The sequence below is a fragment of the Eumetopias jubatus genome, unplaced genomic scaffold, assembly GCF_037043125.1.
Source record: "Eumetopias jubatus isolate StellerSeaLion01/CBP00866 unplaced genomic scaffold, mEumJub1_p1.0 scaffold_2, whole genome shotgun sequence".
Taxonomy (NCBI): domain Eukaryota; kingdom Metazoa; phylum Chordata; class Mammalia; order Carnivora; family Otariidae; genus Eumetopias; species Eumetopias jubatus.
Genome location: NW_028274808.1, coordinates 45,156,700 through 45,174,221, shown reverse-complemented (window position 1 = coordinate 45,174,221; position 17,522 = coordinate 45,156,700).

The window sequence follows — 17,522 nt, the reverse complement described above, 5'->3', positions numbered from 1 at the left end:
TGTGAAGTGACCCAGTTATGTCACCTTGGGCAAGTCACCCAACTTCTAAGTCTCCCTATTTATAACATGGAAACAATATTTACCCTGCTTCGCTAAAGATGAGAAAGCAAGCTGAGGGGCGCCTGGGTGGCTCAGTCCATTAAGTGTCTGACTCTTGATTTTGACTCAGGTCATGATCTCAGGATCGTGGGATTAAGCTCAACATCTGGTTCCATACTGGGTGTGGAGCCTGCTTGAGATTCTCTCCCTCTCCCTCTGCCCCTCCCCACCCATCCCTGTCCTCCTCCATCTCGCCACCAGCTTGTGCTCACTCCCTCCCACATAAGCTATCTCTCGTAAAAAAAAAAAAAAAGAAAAAGAAAAATAAGGCACCTGGGTGGCTCAGTCAGTTAAGCATCTGTCTTTGGTTCAGGTCATGAAAACCCAGGGATCCTTGCTCAGCGGGGAGTCTGCTTCTCCCTCTATCTTTCCCTCCCCCCTGCTTGTGATCTCACTCTCTTTCTCTCTCAAATAAATAAAATGGAAAGAAAGAAGAAAGGAAGGAAGCAAGCAAGCAAGCAAGCTGATGTATATGTGAGTGCTCTGCAATCTGGAAAATACTGTGCACATATGCAGGGTGATTAGCCAAAAGTATTGCTGACTGACGCTGATGGGAGAAGCAGGTTCCTGGAGTCTTTTGCCAAACTGAGAAAGCTTATAGACAGTAAAGGTTTTACTGCTACTGTGTTGGGCTTCCCAAGGTCATGGCAGGTGAGTAAACCAAAGGATCAGCTACGATGTGACAGCCAGGTCAGCAACTGGGTCCCAGAAGAGCAAGGAAAAATTGTCAGGCAGCAGCACTCTTGTGAGACCCTTGGGAGCCTCCTGGCCCCCTCAAGAACTGAGACTGAAACTCAACCCCTGACTGGTACCATCTGATTGCTGAGTACCTAGAATGTTCTGAGAGGTATTGTCAACACTCAAACAAGCACCCTACCCTTGGTGCTTACCTTACAAAAGCATTACAGGTGCAAACGCAGACGCCAGTACATGAAGAGAGCACTTTGCCAAACCCTTTTCTTAAAGCCCCAAATTGTCAGAGTGAAGACACTGTCTGTCATGGTAGGACGGACTAACGCACAATGAAAACTGGAGGAAGCTGAGACAGGAAAGCATGACAGGGAAAGAGGCTCCCCCACCAGCAGGATGGGAAAAATCAGATTCTTCAACTAGTCAATCTGGGCTTAACATTTCACCAGGAAGATGTCTGCAATGGAAAAATAATTCCCTCCACTCCTGACTCCAAATCAAAGCAGAATCCCAAGCAAAGAAAGCCACCTGGGCTCAAGGCCCAACACAGCCACACCTCAGTCTAGCCCTCAATCTAAAACCCATCTCCTTCCAAGCAGTCCTCTCTGTTCTTTTGGCTCTTTTCCAAACCTGCAGCTCCCACTCACCATGGTCCCTTGTCTCCTAGAACGGCCTTCCCTTGGCACTCCCCACTCAAAGCTGGTGTGCTCCCAGCTGGACAGCCAGGCAATTCTCTCCCCACTCACAGAGCCTACTGCACCCACCCCAGCACCTTTAGTGCCCCCCTCCTCTAAGCTCATAGAAGATGTGATGCAGGCATCGGCTGCCAATTTACTGTCTTGTAGAGCAAGGTCTTCTAGAAACATGTGTAAGCCAATGTGCATGTTTTTGGTTTAGCAGAGCCCGAGTCAAGGACCTCAGCGCAGGTAGTTTATTTGGAAGATGATACCAGAAAACAGAAGTAAGAGAGTCCACAATGTGAGAGGGGAAGAAAGTAAACCAGCCAAGGATGCGTAATAAACCAGCTGCCGCCTTCATCAACAGGGCTTCACACCCACCAGGATCCTCTGAGGAACCATGGAGTGTGTGCTGGGCATCGTCCTAACTGAAGAGAGGAGGCTGGGGCCGATGGTCGAGGAGTCCTAACTCCTTGGAGGCTTCAACTATCTCACCCTTCGTCCTTCAGGTCCTACCCGGCACAGCTGAGTGACCTTCTTCAGCTTCAGAGAAAGCCCTGAGGTAGCTAAGGGCTGCCTCTTTTTTGGTACAATGTTCCACAAGTCACAATATCTGCCACACTGAGCATGCGTGTGCTTTCTCTATGCGACTAGATTGCAAGTTCCTTGAGTGCAAAGATCACAAAAGGGGAATAAAAATGATGCAAATGGTTTCAATTGTAAATTAATATGATCTTGGCTAAAAAACTTTGAGATCATTTGCTCTTTGCTGTTTTAGCTTGATGGCATTTTACCAATGCATTACCCCTATGCTCTCATTGAAAAATAAAACCCTCAGACCATTTATATGGCAAAGACATCAGATCAGGAAATAGTAGAAGAAAAACAATTGTCTCCTTTTGTTCCGTGAGGCAACCACTGTGTGTATTGCCATATTGGGACTGTAATAATACAGAAAGAGAAGTAGGGAAATCTTACTTTGGTCTATCAGATCCTTGTTAACTCTCACTCTGCCCATCCTTCAATAAGCAGGGTCAGACCAGAGGGCCAAGTGACCTTGGGCAAGTCATTTCACCTCTGTAAGGTAGAGATAGTTAACTGTGCTGACATCACAGGGATATCGTTGGCATTGAACATGCTGGTGGTTGAAAAGATGCTTGGTAAACTGTAAAAGGCTATTCAAATATTGGGCGTGATTGTAGCAGGCCTGGCTAAGGGGCTACCTTGCCCTGTAACAAGCCCTCATGTACTCAGCGGGGGGATCACTTCCTGCTCTGAGAGATCCAACTCAGGTTTTATACCACCTAAGACTAGGTGTCCCATATTGCCTGCTATTATTATCTACGTAGGCACCAAGTGTCTTTCTTGGTGTCCCCCACTGTCCCCTGGTGTACTTTACATTCTGACAGTCCATTAAAAGGGTTCTCAGCTTCCCCCTGGAGAAGGCACAGCTCCTCAGCAGGGCCCGAGTCGGGGTGAGTCAACCAGGTTGCAACATGCAACCCCACCTCGACTTTCTCCATCTGACCCGCACCCATAGTTTAGGGTCAGCTTCACTCCACTCTTCCATGAAACACTTCTCAGTCTTCTTCATTTCTTCTTCATTTCATAAGTTTTGTTGTTGTTGTTTTGTTTCTTTGTTTGTTGGTTTTGAGTGCCTACTAGGTGCCAGTACTGTGCAAGGTATAGGGGGCACAATGGTGAACCTATCAGATTTGATCTCTCCCCCTCATGAATCTAGAGACCTTACTCATAATAATGGTCTGGAACTTAGACAATTTGCCTTGTGAGTTTTTCCTTTATGGTTATTTCATACACGTACCTGTATAGACCCAGCGTGACAGCTAGATTTGAGTAAGGCTTTTTTGTACCCTCCCACTCACAAGCAAAACAGTATGTGTGTAGTATGTATGTCAAAATACTTTGTGCCTCTTCTCTTGGCTGTAAGGCAAAGAAAGATATGGGGAAAGTTCCCAAACTATGATACATATTCAACACAATGATCAATTACAAAAATTTAAAATGCACAAGCATACCTTGATACAGATATGACTACCAGACCAAAAAAAAAAAAAAAAAAAAATGGTTCAAGGCTCCTAGACAAACATAAGTTAATGCAATTTCCTTTAGAGATGCTACCATTTGAAAAATATTCTGGTACAATAAGCTTCCAGAAGCTGAGACAGATGTGGGTTTCCAGTTCGGGGGGTGAGAAGAGGTGTGTGATTCTTGTATTAATGAAAATCAGATGCCATCTTGTGGCCAGAAATAGAAATTCAAGAATTTAGTTGGGCAGAAGAATTGGTTGCTCTGGGAATCAAATACAGAATTGCATTCCCCATGTAATCCGCTCAATCTCAGTAGGGTTGGTGTATTCTCACATTAACATTCTTTGCTGTAATCTATGAAGCCCTGCATCCACAATTCTTAATTCACACACACGTGACAATTACAATCCTCCTAAAGCCCCCTGTTCTAATCAACTGGGCTGGCTGTCCAACCTCACCCAAAATCCAGTGTTGATCAACCCTTGAAAACCTCTCAGGGAAATTTTGGTATCTGAAGAGTATTTTCAAGGATATTAGGTGAAAGACAGTTTCCTTTTGTGAGCAAATAAAACTTCAGTAACAGGGGAATGGATGCTTTGCTAAAAGTGGTCTACAAAGGAAGTAATTTTAAAATATTTTATAATTTGTAACACTTATATTTTGCATTATTTTATAATTAAATACTTTTATTTTGTGATGTTATTTTAAATATTTTTCTTTTATAAAACTGATAATTTGTGATGTTTTTTAGCCACATATTAAGTGACCAATTTTGACAGCATCACAAAGTTCAGAATTTCCCTCAAACTAAGAGTTATTTGGTAGAAAAAAAAAATCAATATAAACATAATCATGCCTTGTTACAGATATTACTATTTGGATGATTTTTTTTAAGCTTAGAAATGCATCAATTATAAGACAGAGACTATCAAAGTAGATCAAAAAACAAGCCTCAGTTATATTTTGTCTATAAGAAACCCACTTTAAATATAAAGACACATATTGATTAAAAGTAAATGGATGGAGGGGCATCTGGGTGGCTCAGCTGGTTAAGCATTTGCCTTCAGCTCAGGTCATAATCCCAGGGTCCTGGGATCAAGCCCCACATGGAGCCTGCTTCTCCCTCTCCTTCTGCCTGCCACTCCCTCTCCTTCTGCCTGCCACTCCCCCTGTTTGTGCTCTCTCTCGCTCTCTCTCTCTCAAATAAACAAATAAAATCTTTTTGACTTCAGAACAAAGAAAGTTATTAGGCATAAAGAGGTATTACATAATGATTAAGGGATCAATTTTCAAGAAGAGAAAAGAATCCTTAATGTATATGTACCTAACAACAGAGCATCAAAGTACATAAGGCAAAAACTGATAAACTGCAAGGAGAGATAGTTGAGCCCCCTATTATAGTTGAATACGTCAATGCCCTTTATCAGAAATAGATCCAGCAAGCAGAAAATCGGTAAGGACATACTTAAACTCAACAACACCATCAATCAACTGGATATAATGGACATCTATAAACTACTTCATCCAACAACAACAGAATGCACATTCTTCTCAAGCTCACATAGCACATTTACCTAAAGTAGAACACATTCTGAGCCGCAAAGTACACTTTTACAGAATTGTAAGAATAGAAATCATGCAATGTCTGCTTTCAGACCACAGTGGAATTACACTAGAAATCAATGACAGAGAGGTTATTAGAGGTTAGACACACACTTCTAAATAACATATGGGCCAAAGAAGAAATCCAAGAGAAATTTTAAAATATTTTGAACTAAATGAAAATTAAAACAAAATTTATCAAAATTTGTGAGATGGCATTATAAGAAATCTTATTATAAGACATCTGATAGGGGCACCTGGGTGGCTCAGTCATTAAGCGTCTGCCTTTGGCTCAGGTCATGGTCCCAGGGTCCTGGGATCGAGCCCTGCACTGGGCTCCCTGCTCCGCGGGAAGCCTGCTTCTCCCTCTCCCGCTCCCCCTGCTTGTGTTCCCTCTCTTGCTGTGTCTCTCTCTGTCAAATAAATAAATAAAATCTTAAAAAAAAAAGTTCTCATCACAACCAGTTGGCAATTTTATACCAAACTGAGTCTCTGATAACATGAAATCATTACTGAACACTTAGTAAGTGGTCAAAGTGAAACTCCTAATTTCCCATTGCATCACATTTTCCTCTCTTTTTCCAGCTTTACTGAGATATATTTGTACCTAAATATGTACAGTATTTGTACTATACAGTACTTTATTTGTACAGTAAATATGTACAAATAAAAATTGTACATATTTAAGGTAAAAAAACTAATAGGATGCAGCAAAAGCAGTGTTTAGAGGGAAATTTATAGCACTGAATGCATCTATTAGAAATGAAGAAAAATCTAAAATCAATCACCTAAGTTTCTACCTTAGGAAACTAGAAAAATAAGAGCAAATTAAATCCAAAGTAAGCAAAAGAAAAGAAATAATAAAAATTAGATGAGAAGTCAATAAAATTGAAAACAAATCAATAGATAAAAATCAAACTAAAAGCTAGTTTTTTGGAAATTGTTAAGTCTCTAACCAGGCTAACCAAGAAAAAGAGAGAGGACATAAATTACTAATATCATAAATGAAAGAGGGGACATCACCATAGATCCCATGGACATTAAAAGAATAATAAAGCGTTACTATGAAAAACTAACATCCATAAATTTGATAACCTAGATAAAACGAACCATTTCCTTGAAAAGCACAATCTGCCAAAACTCACACAAGAAGAAATAGACAATTTGAATAGGCCTATATCTACCAAAGAAATTAAATAAATAATTAACAACCTTCCAAAACAGAAAACACCAGATCCAGATGGGTTTACCAGTGAATTCTACCAAACATTTAGGGAGAAATTATACCAGTTCCCTACAATTTCTCCTAGAAGACAGAATCAGAGGGAATTCTTCCTAATTCATTCTATGAGGCCAGCATTACGCTAATACTAAAACCAGAAAAGGCATCACAAAAAAAGGAGAACTACAGACTAATGTATCTCATGAATATACATGCAAAATCCTCAACAAAAGATTAGCTAATAAAATCCAACGATGTATAAAAACAATTATAAACCATGACCAAATGGGATTTATCCCAGGTATGCAAAGCTGGTTCAACATTTGAAAATCAATTAATGTAATGCATCACATCACCAGGCTAAAAAAGAAAAATCACATGATCATATCAATAGATGCAGAAAAACCGTTTGACAAAATCTAATACCCATTAATAATAAAAACTCTCAGTAAACAAGGAATAGAGGGGAACTTCCTCTACTTGATAAAGAATATCTACAAAAAAACCTACAGCTAACATAATTAATGGTGAGAAATTTGAAGCTTTCCCAATAAAATGAGGATCAAGGCAAAGATGTCCCCTACCACCACTCTTTTTCAACATTGTGCTGGTAGTCCTAGCTAATGCAATAAGACAAGAAAAAGAAATAAAAACTACACTGATGGGGAAGGAATAAAACTGTCTCTGTTCACAGACAACATTATTGTCTTTGCAAAAAATCTGAAACGATTGATTTTTTTAAATTCTTGGAACTAATAAATGATAGCAAGGTTGCAACATACATGGTTAATATACCAAAGTCAATCACCTTCCTATATACCAGCAACGAACAAATGGAATTTGAAATTCAAAATACAACATCATTTACATTAACAACCCCAAAAATGAAATACTTAGGCCTAAATCTAACAAAATAGGTACAAGATCTATATAGGAAAACTGCAAAACTCTGATGAAAGAAATCAGAGAAGAACTGAATAAATGGAAGGATATTCTATGTTCATGGATAGGACAATTCAATACTGTCAAGATGCCAGCTCTTCCCAACTTGCACTATAGATTCAATGCAATTTCAATCAAAATCCCAAGAAGTTATTTTGTGATATCAACAAACTGATTCTAAGGTTTATATGGAGAGGCGAAAACCCAGAACAGTCAATTCAATATTGAAGGAGAAGAAAGAACAAAGTGAAATGACTGATACTACTTGACCTCAAGATTTACTATAAAGCTACAGTAATTAGCTATTAATAGTTACTGAAAGCTACAGTAATAAAGGTACTGGTGAAAGAAAGACAAATAGATCAATGGAATGGAATAGAGAGCCCAGAAATAGACCCACATAAATATAGTCAACTGATCTTTGACAAAAGAGCAAAGACAACACAATGAAGAAAAGACAGTCTTTTCAACAATGGTACTGGAACAGCTGGACATCCACATGCCAAAAAAAAAAATAATCTAGACACAGACTTTACACGCTTCACAAAAATTAACTCAAAATAGATCACAGGCCTAAATGTAATATGCAGAAGAAAACATACGTGACCTTGGGTTTGATGATGACTTTTTAGATATGATACCAAAGGCATGATCCATGAAAGAAATAACTGGTAAGCTGGACTTTATTAAAATTAAAAATTTCTGCTCTGCAAAGGGTGCTGTCATGAGAATGAAAAGACTAGTCATTGACTGGAGAAAATATTTCAAAAGACATCTGATAAAGGACTGTTATTCAAAATATACAAAGAACTCTTAAACTCAACAATAAGAAAACAAACGACACAATTAAAAAATGGGTCAAAGACCTTAACAGATACCTCACCAAAAAAGATATACAGATGGCAAATAAGCATATGAAGATATGCTCCATATGATGTCATTAGAGAAATGCAAATTAAAAGCACAATGAGATACAAATACTCACCTATTAAAATGGCCAAAATCCAGAACACTGACAAGGATGAAAAGCAGCAGCAACTCTCCTTCATTGGTGGGAATGCAAGATGGTACAGCCACCTTGGAGGACAGTTTAGCAGTTTCTTACAAAAAGAAATACACTCTTACCAAACAATCCAGGAATCACGTTCTTTCCAACCAAAGGATTTAAAAACTTTCAATGCAAAAACCTGCATATGGATGTTTATAGCAGCTTTATCCTAGTTGCCAAAATTTGGACACAAACAAGATGCCCTTCAGCAGGTGAATGGATAAATAAACTGTGGTATATCCAGACAATGGAATATTATTCAGCACTAAAAAGAATGAGCCAACAAGCCATGAAAAGACATAGAGGAACCTTAAACGTATATTAACTAAGTGAAAGAAGCCTCTCTGAAAAGATCACATAATATATGATCCCAAGTACAGGACATTCTAGAAAAGGCAAACTATGGAAAAAGTAAATAGATCAATAGTTGCCCGGGGTTGGGGGAGGGAAAGATAAATAGGCAGGGCACATTGGATTTTTAGGCTAACGAAACTACCCTGTCTGACACTAATAATTATGGGCACATGTCATTATACATCTGTCCAAACCCATAGAATGTACACCAAGAATGAACCCCAATGTACGCTATGGTCTTTGGGAGATATTGATGTGTCAATGTAGGTTCATCAGTTGTAACAAATGTACCACTCTGGTGGGATGTTAATAATGAGGGATGCTTGGGGCACCTGGGTGGCTCAGTCGATTAACTGTCAGGGTCTTAGGATCGAGTCCTGTGTTGGGCTCCCTGCTCAGCAGGGAGTCTGCTTCTCCCTCTCCCTCTGCTCCTCCCCCCACTTGTGCACTCGCTCTCTCTCTCACTCACTCTCTCAAATAAATAAAATCTTTAAAAAAATGAGGGGGGCTATGCATGTGTGGGAGAAGGAGGTATATGGGAACTTTCTACCTTCTTCACAATTATATTTATTTTTATTTTATTTTTTATTTTTTTAAATATTTTTATTTATTTATTTGACAGATGACACCCCGGGTGAGAGAGGGAACACAAGCAGGGGGAGTGGGAGAGGGAGAAGCAGGCTTCCCGCTGAGCAGGGAGCCCGATGCGGGGCTTGATCCCAGGGTCTTGGGAGCATGACCTGAGCCGAAGGCAGACGCTTAATGACTGAGCCACCCAGGCGCCCCATTCTTCAGTTTTACTGTGGACCTAAAACTGTTCCAAAAGATCAAGTGTATGTATGTATGTGGGTGTGTGTGTATATATGTATATGCATGTATAATTTTAAGTTCAAACATATAGTCTCTATAATTAAAAAAAAAAAAGCCACAGAAAAACCGCAGTGTGTCTTCCTATACTCATATACTAGGTGAAAATAAGGGCATTACTACTATCACATTCCCTAAGCTGCAGGTACTTGATACATTATGAGCTATTTTGTTTCAGGCATTGTGAGAGGGAGCCTAGAGTTCAACACAGATGAACAGTCTGCACTCAGAATTTAGATAGTCATATAGGCCAACCAATTATTGAATTACAGTTGCACGGAGATGCAGCAGTTAAAAACATATTAAAGAGAAGGATGTGAAATGCAGTTAAATCCATCATTTTCCTATACCAATTTCCTGGATTTTTGTGTTTTATTATATAGGAAATGAGAAGAGAATAGTAGTGAAGAAAAGTGATAATGAATGATTCTTTATGGCAGGTGGGCTAAAAGGTCTGTAAAGATTCTCTTTCCAATCTCATATAAAAAGTATGTAATCATACTATAATTATAGACAGAGAGAGGGGGTAGAGCCTATACTACTTGAACAGAGGCTAATGCAGCTGAAGGAACTATTACAGGACATCTGGCCCACCTCTTTCATTTTGCAGATGGTGACACTACAGATGAGAGATTAAATGATATGCCCAAGGCCACTCAAAATTTCCCAACCAGTTAATGAGCTCCAGGACTAGAGTCCAGGCCTTTGGACATGCTGACCCACCTGCTATGTGCTCAATGGTTAAAATGGACCAGAGCAAATAAATTACTTTATTATAGCAACAAATAAAATTATCCGTGTATTAGTATTCGCTATAAGATAATTGTATGCTTTTCAAATCTGGTTTTTAAAACTTGCTGATCTTAAAAACAAAAGACTTACAGAGGCCAAGGTGGACATTCAAGATAGCATCAATAAACAAAGATTTTGATTTAAGTCAAACCAACAAAAACAATCTCTTCAAAATAAGAAGCTGGTTCAGATGAAGCACGACAGTAAGAATCCATGAACATCTGCATATGAGTGCTCTTGGCAACCCTAGCTCATCGGAACACCATGAGGCTTAGAACCTCAGGTTCCGTTCTGCGTGAAGAAGGTTTTTCTACCACAGTGAATAATGGGCTTAGGGTCTGGTACCATCTTTCCACCTAGAACATTCTTTCTCCTGGCTGCTCCTCTCAGTATGATTGCCCTCTCAGTACCATTAACTATGACCCTCTGTATAATTTACCCAGATTTCATTCATGTCATGAGCTTGAGGGGAGGCAAGCAAGGGGGTCGTACACCACCCTTGGCCGTCAGACCCAGGATCCTGCCTGAAGACTGTGAACTGACCATAAAGTTTCACTATTATGGACACAAACTAAACCAGGAATAAGATCCCTGGAAATGCGAGGAAATAAGGCAAGGATGAAAGGAAGCTGTTAGCACTTGGGTCTTTACCAGTTTTTTCAGTCTTGGACCCAAGGCAGTTGAAATTTGGACATTGCCTTGAATCTTCGGGGTTTTTGTTGTTTGTTTGTTTTTTGTTTTTTTTGCCTAGGACTCTCATTATTGAAAGTACTTACCCATTACCCTCATGAAGCCCAGTGCGCCAGGAAAAGGGCATTATGGGTTTTTCATTAAAGTTTGCTCATCATTTTGTCCCAAACTTTAAGACACGGATACAATTACAGAAAGGGAGAAAATTGCTGAAGTATTTCATTCACATGGTTGCACTAAGCTCAAAATATGACTCTTTTGGGATATGTATTTGTCACCTGTCAAGCTAAAGGCATCCACCAAGAGGATGTTCTCATCATTCAGGAGAAAGCCAGAATCTACTTCCACAAGTCCACAACCCGATGAGAGCAAAGTTTCCCAGTACTACTCTTCATTTCTTCATTTCAAGCTACATCTTCCTTAAAGGCAGCCACCACAAGAGCCAGCGGGACAATAATGGGGAATGCAGACATCTGGGCTTCATGAGGCTTCCATTGGGTTCTGCTTTCGCATAAGAGCTGTCAGCCGTGAGTCCTTCACAACAGCAGAAATCCACGAGGACTCTAAAGCAATGACAGGCTTCAACAGCCACGGGTCAAAGACAAAAACATTGCCAATACATCTGGATTTGTATTTTTTCTTCCCACAGAGGAGTTTCAGAGAACAGTGAACATGGGTTGGGCTGTCCCTCTTAAGGTGGCACTTTGTCCTCCCAGCAGAGCACCAGTGGTTCTCCCCAGGTGCCTCACCTACAGTAGAAAATGAAAGATCATGGCCGCCATGGGTACATAAGAACATAAGTGAAGAGGGCGCCTGGGCGGCTCAGTTGGTTAAGCGACTGCCTTCGGCTCAGGTCATGATCCTGGAGTCCCGGGATCGAGTCCCACATCGGGCTCCCTGCTCAGCAGGGAGTCTGCTTCTCCCTCTGACCCTCTTCCCTCTCATGCTCTCTATCTCTCATTCTCTCTCTCAAATAAATAAATAAAATCTTAAAAAAAAAAGAACATAAGCGAAGAGCTTCCTAACGAGGCCGTATCAACAGAAAACCGGAATTCGAAAGTATCCTCTCGTATCCACACATTCACCAAAGAAAGCTCATAGGTTCCCCCAAATAATATTACTTTTAGGAGGCAAGGCTAGAGGAGTAAGTTCGGAAGTATTTTCAAATTGTATAGATGTATGGGGGAGTCCGAATTTTAAATATGGTGCCTGGCTGCAGACCCCTCATGAAATTTCCTCCCTTGCCACTAAACCACCGGGATAGCCCGGATGTTCTACAAATCATTCAACTTCTGGATAGATTTCCAGTTTGTTTCCAGCTTTTGGCTTTCATGAACAATCACCAATACTGTAATTCCTTCTGGGTAGATCTCTCCACCTCTGATGTCCCACAGGCATTCCAAACTCAAGGGGACTTCAGAAGTTTGCTAAATACAATTAACAATGATTGTTGCTCGTATGCAGAATGAGGGAAAGTTGGGGGGGCACTGTGGAGAGAAGAGTGAATGAACAGCAATTTCTGTTCTCATGGGGTACAAATCCTGGACAGATGGCAGCAAAATGCAAAGTGAGGTAGGCTTCAGTGGCTCTAGGCCAGGTACTGATGAGAGAGAGAGATCACATTTGATATGAGAGTCAGGAAGAACTTTGCAATGGAGTAATATATGTTGTCTTCAGGGCACCTAAAAGATAGGACTCTGATGGGCAGAGAGGGGAGGTGGTAGTAGGTAGGAGCGAGAGGAGGACATTCCAGCGAACAAAGATCCGGATAGCCAAACTGTGGAAAGAGCCCAGATGTCCATCGACAGAGGAATGGATAGAGAAGATGTGGTATATACACACAATGGAATATTGCTCAGCCATCAGAAAATGAAATCTTACCATCTGCAACAATGTGGTTGGAACTAGAGCGTATTATGCTGAGTGAAATCAGTCAGTCAGAGAAAGACAATTATCATACGATTTCACTCATATGTGAAATTTAAGAAACAAAACAGAGGAGCATAGGGGAAGGGAGGGAAAAATAAAACAAGATGAAATCAGAGAGGGAGACAAACCATAAGAGACTCTTAACTGTCGGGAACAAACTGAGGGTTGCGGGAGTGGGGCAGGGGGATGGGGTAACTGGGGGATGGGCATTAACGAGGGCACGTGATGTGATGAGCACTGGGTGTTATATACAACTGATGAATCACTAAACTCTACCTCTGAAACTAATAATATACTATATGTCAATTAATTGAATTTAAATAAAATAAAATTTTAAACAAAGATCTGGAAAGAAGGCAGCACTGCTCTGTTCAGGAGATGGAGACCTAGGAGCTCATCCATCCACCCTGCTCTCCTCTCCTGTTTCCCTTTATTCCTTCACACAGGAGGCTAAATTGGGCACTGGCCTATGTAGGAAAGCCTATTCTTAAGTTCAATTGGCAATGAAGAGCCCCTGAAAGTTTTGAGCAAGTGAGTAGCATGGTAGGCCTCTGGCAGCAGGGGGCGGGAGTCTCTTGGGGCTAGGGGACAAGGGTTATTAAGACCTGGGGGATCTCCAGCAGACACCTGGACATGTGGATCTGGAGCTCAGGAGAGAAGTCGGGATGCTATATCCCACGTCTGGGAATCATCTTCCCAGAGAGGCCAACTGACGCTGTGAAGGCCGACCAGCACCAGAAAGGGGTGGAGGGACAGGAGGTCCAAAGGCAGAAGCTTCCCAAGCAGCCATCCCCAGGTGACCCAGAAAGGAACTGAAGCTGGTGGGGGGGAGCCAGGGATGGTGGTCAAGATGCGCAGCCTGGAGGAGGACAGGGAAATGGAAGCCAAAAGAGGGGAGCTAAGGAGGCAGCTCTAAGCCAAGAGCTCAAAGCTCTGGTGTTGTTCATGCCCAAGGAGAAGCAGGACTAGAAGATGGATGTGGAGACAAGGCACCTCCTCTGCCACCAGCTGCTATTCCTCCCGGCCAGGTCTCCCCCTTGACATCGCCCCTGCTCTCATCTTGCCCTACGGTCATGCACCCCCGCGCCCTGTAGATGCCACTTTTACACCCTCGTCAGCTGCGTGCAGTCTGTTCTGGCCACCCTTCCCATCCCCATCATTATCCCTCTTCCGGGCAGTTTCACTGTGGCACCAAGGCGACCATCTCCTGCCCCTGCGGGATTCCTTCTCCACTCCATCCCGTCCACTTCTGCCAGAGGACTCTTCCTAAAGTGAGCTCAGGGTGTCCTCTGCTCCAAGACCCTTAATGGCTCCCGGCTACCTACTGACTAAAGGTCTCACTCCTCCTGATGGCAAAGCTCCAATCTGCAGCTTACCACTAGGGCACCTCCTACAAAGCTCAGCCGGCTGCAAACGAGCTGTTCTCCCTAGTTGCACTCATTACTCCTAGGCGCACCCCTGCATTCTGCCTCAGACCAAAGACAACGCTTTACTCCCCTGTGAGCAGTACTAGCCCACCCCCACTCCCTTCCGGTGCTGGGGTCTCCCTCTTGTCCACCTCTGGGCCTTGTTACATTCTTCTCTGAGATGTCTGGTCCTTAAGGCTGCTCTTGCAGACAGGACTGAAGTCCCTCCCCGGAACTCAGAAAGAAAGGGGAGCTGGGCCCCGTAGGAGAGGGAGCCCCTGCCCTTCATGGCTTTCCTAGGGCTGGAATCTGATTGTGGACGTGCGGGAGAGGGTTGTCAGTGATGAAGACGGCCTCTGCCCGAGGAGGAACTGGGAGGGCCAGCACTCACTTGAAGGGGCGCAGGTTGAAGACGACCAGTTTCTCTCATCCCCTTCTCTAAGTACACGTTTCAGACACCTGCCACGTACCAGGTGCCGGGCTGTGTGTCGGCAGTGGTGGGCTGAAAAGCTGGTAAGACAGAGCCCTGACTTGCAGCAATTGCCTGTTTCCGTGGTATGAAGATTCCTGCCATTGCTGATTTCCAGCTCGCCATAGGACGGTCCCGAACACGGAGCCGGGAAGCAATGCACACAGCCCGCTCCAGGGAGTGGGGCGCGGGGCCGGCTCCGGCACACCACGGCTGGGGCCGGGGCCGGGAGGAAGAGGGCCAAGTCAGTCATGGTCGTAAAGTTTGGTCTAACGGATTAGGTCACTGTTTTACTTCCACGTCCTCTCTTCTATTCCCCTGGTGGGCTGTCGAAGGCCGGGCAGGGCGGGAACCGCAGCTTATACCGGGCTGTCTACCCCTCCCCACCCCCCACCCCACACCAGGCACGGTGCTCTGCTCACCGGATGCACTCCAGCCTGCAGGGCAGGGAGGGTATGTATGCACTGAAAATAGGCCCTCCCATACCTGCCACCCACCCCACCCCAGAGGAGTGGAAGCCACCACAAGCCACAGGTCAGCTTTGCGCAGCACAGGGTTGGCCTTTGGTAAAATGACGCCGGGGCGAGCTTACCTCAAACCTTCCGCACTCTCTAATCCCTCTTCCCCACCCTTGCCGATGGCTCGTTCTCAGGCCTGGCCTCAAGTTTGACTCTCCACCCTCACTGAAGCCTTAGGTGGTGATGCTGCAGGTAGGTTCTCTCACCTCCACGCCATGTGAAGAGTCAAGACTTGTCCCTGGCTTTTCAAAGGGGTCTGACACTTCCCTCCACCCCTCTTCTATCTCCAGAAAAGGTTTAGTTATCTAGGAACTATGTGAGGATTCTGGTCACTCTTGGGCCTTCCATAAAGAGGGACCCTGATTGAACCTCTGCAAAGAGGGGTGTGTGTGTGTGTGTGTGTGTGTGTGTGAGAGAGAGAGAGAGAGAGAGAGAGAGAGAAACAGGCACATCCCAGGTACCAGGGCTGTGCATATCATACACTCGCAGCCCGTCACACTCACACGTCCGCACTAGGAAGGAAAACTGCCACCCTCCCTCTTCGTGGAGAGCAAAGCCAGAGGCGGCTCTTGGCCCTTGCCCAGGCATGATAATGTGACCGTCCCCGGGCTGCCTGACGTGGGGATCTGCCTCCATCTCTGACAGCTGACATGGCACTTTCTACCACAGTCATGGATCTGGTTCTTCATGAGCAAGGCTAGACTAGGCGCCAGCCCCACGGATTACACTCCTTCTCTCCACCCACTCTCCTCTTTTTTCATATTCCTACCACAGAGCCCACAACGCTTCAAAGATCAAGGCTTTATTTTCTCTAGCTCCAGTGTCACAACTGTAGCAGCAAATCTGAGATATCCCCACACATAAACACACATTTGTCCCTGTTCCAAAGAGCTGGCAACAACTGGAGGCAGCAACTGTGCTATTTGCCCCAGGCCATTAAGAAACACTTGCTCACCCTTGTACATTGTGCGTCTTACAGGTAGGAAGCAGCAGTCCATTCGCATTTAACAGACACAATCATCCTTAAATAAAGTTAAATAAAACCTTATTGGCATAACAATGTGTTGGAGATGCAGCTTTAGGGGGACTTTGGAGGACCGCGCTTGGAATAAGACATCATCATTAAAGAAAAAAAAAGAAACAGAAATAGAAAACACACAGAAGGGTGTAGGCCAGTAAACAGCTAGATTGAATACAAAGTTAGGAAAAAATAGGCGTGGATTGAACCTGTATCACCTCTGAGGAAAATCAATTTTCTATTCTAAAATAAAACTCTGATCTCCAAGGGACTGAATCTCACATCATGGCCTGGGCGTAAGAGTTCACGCCTGTATGCACATGCACTGTTACGGAGCACTGTCCTCAAGGGGTGTGCCTTACTGCAGAGGTCACCCCAAACACATGAAAGACCAAGCACGTGCCATGATTATGTTAAGCTGGTCATCACCGGGGTGGGGCGAGAACATTTTCCTATTTAGTTACTTCTCAATGTCAAAGTCACAGTTGACAGCTGGACTGTATAGTCTGCACAAAGCAACAACACAAACTTTGGAGCCCAGAGCAAGGAGGAAAATCAATTCCCGCAAGATTAAGACCACTTACATTTGTTCAGTGCTTCACAACTTTCAAAACCCGCTCAGATACATGGCTCATCCAGCCTCATGAAGGTCCAGGGGGGAAGGCAGGACAGGTGCATTGCCCCATTTCCTGGCCAGTCCATCTGTACGGTGAGAGGAAAGTGTGGGCAGACCTTCCAGCTCAGTCCACAGAGCTCTCAAACCCCCTTCTCACCTCTCCTTCTTGCATCGCTTACCCAAAGGAGCTTTCCTAGAGAAGTGAAGTTTCTTTTCTGAATACCATCGGAAACAAAATCCTGTGTTTTGTTTTGTTGTTGTTGTTTTTTGTTGTTTTTTTTTTTTTTGCAGCAGTGTGGCACATCTTAAGAGGAGGAGAAAGAGTGGTTGGGTAATTACTTTAGAATTCTCTCTCTAGTTTTCTTCCTTTTGCAGAATGTACCAGTAATACACAGCATGTTTTAGTAGAGGATGTAAATACTTCCCAGAGCACCAGGGTCTCTCTCCATGGGCTTTTTGCAACCCCAGGTAGGACAGAGGCTTGCTACAACTGGTTTCCAACTGGCAGAGGGTGGGGAGTGGTTCATTCCAAAGT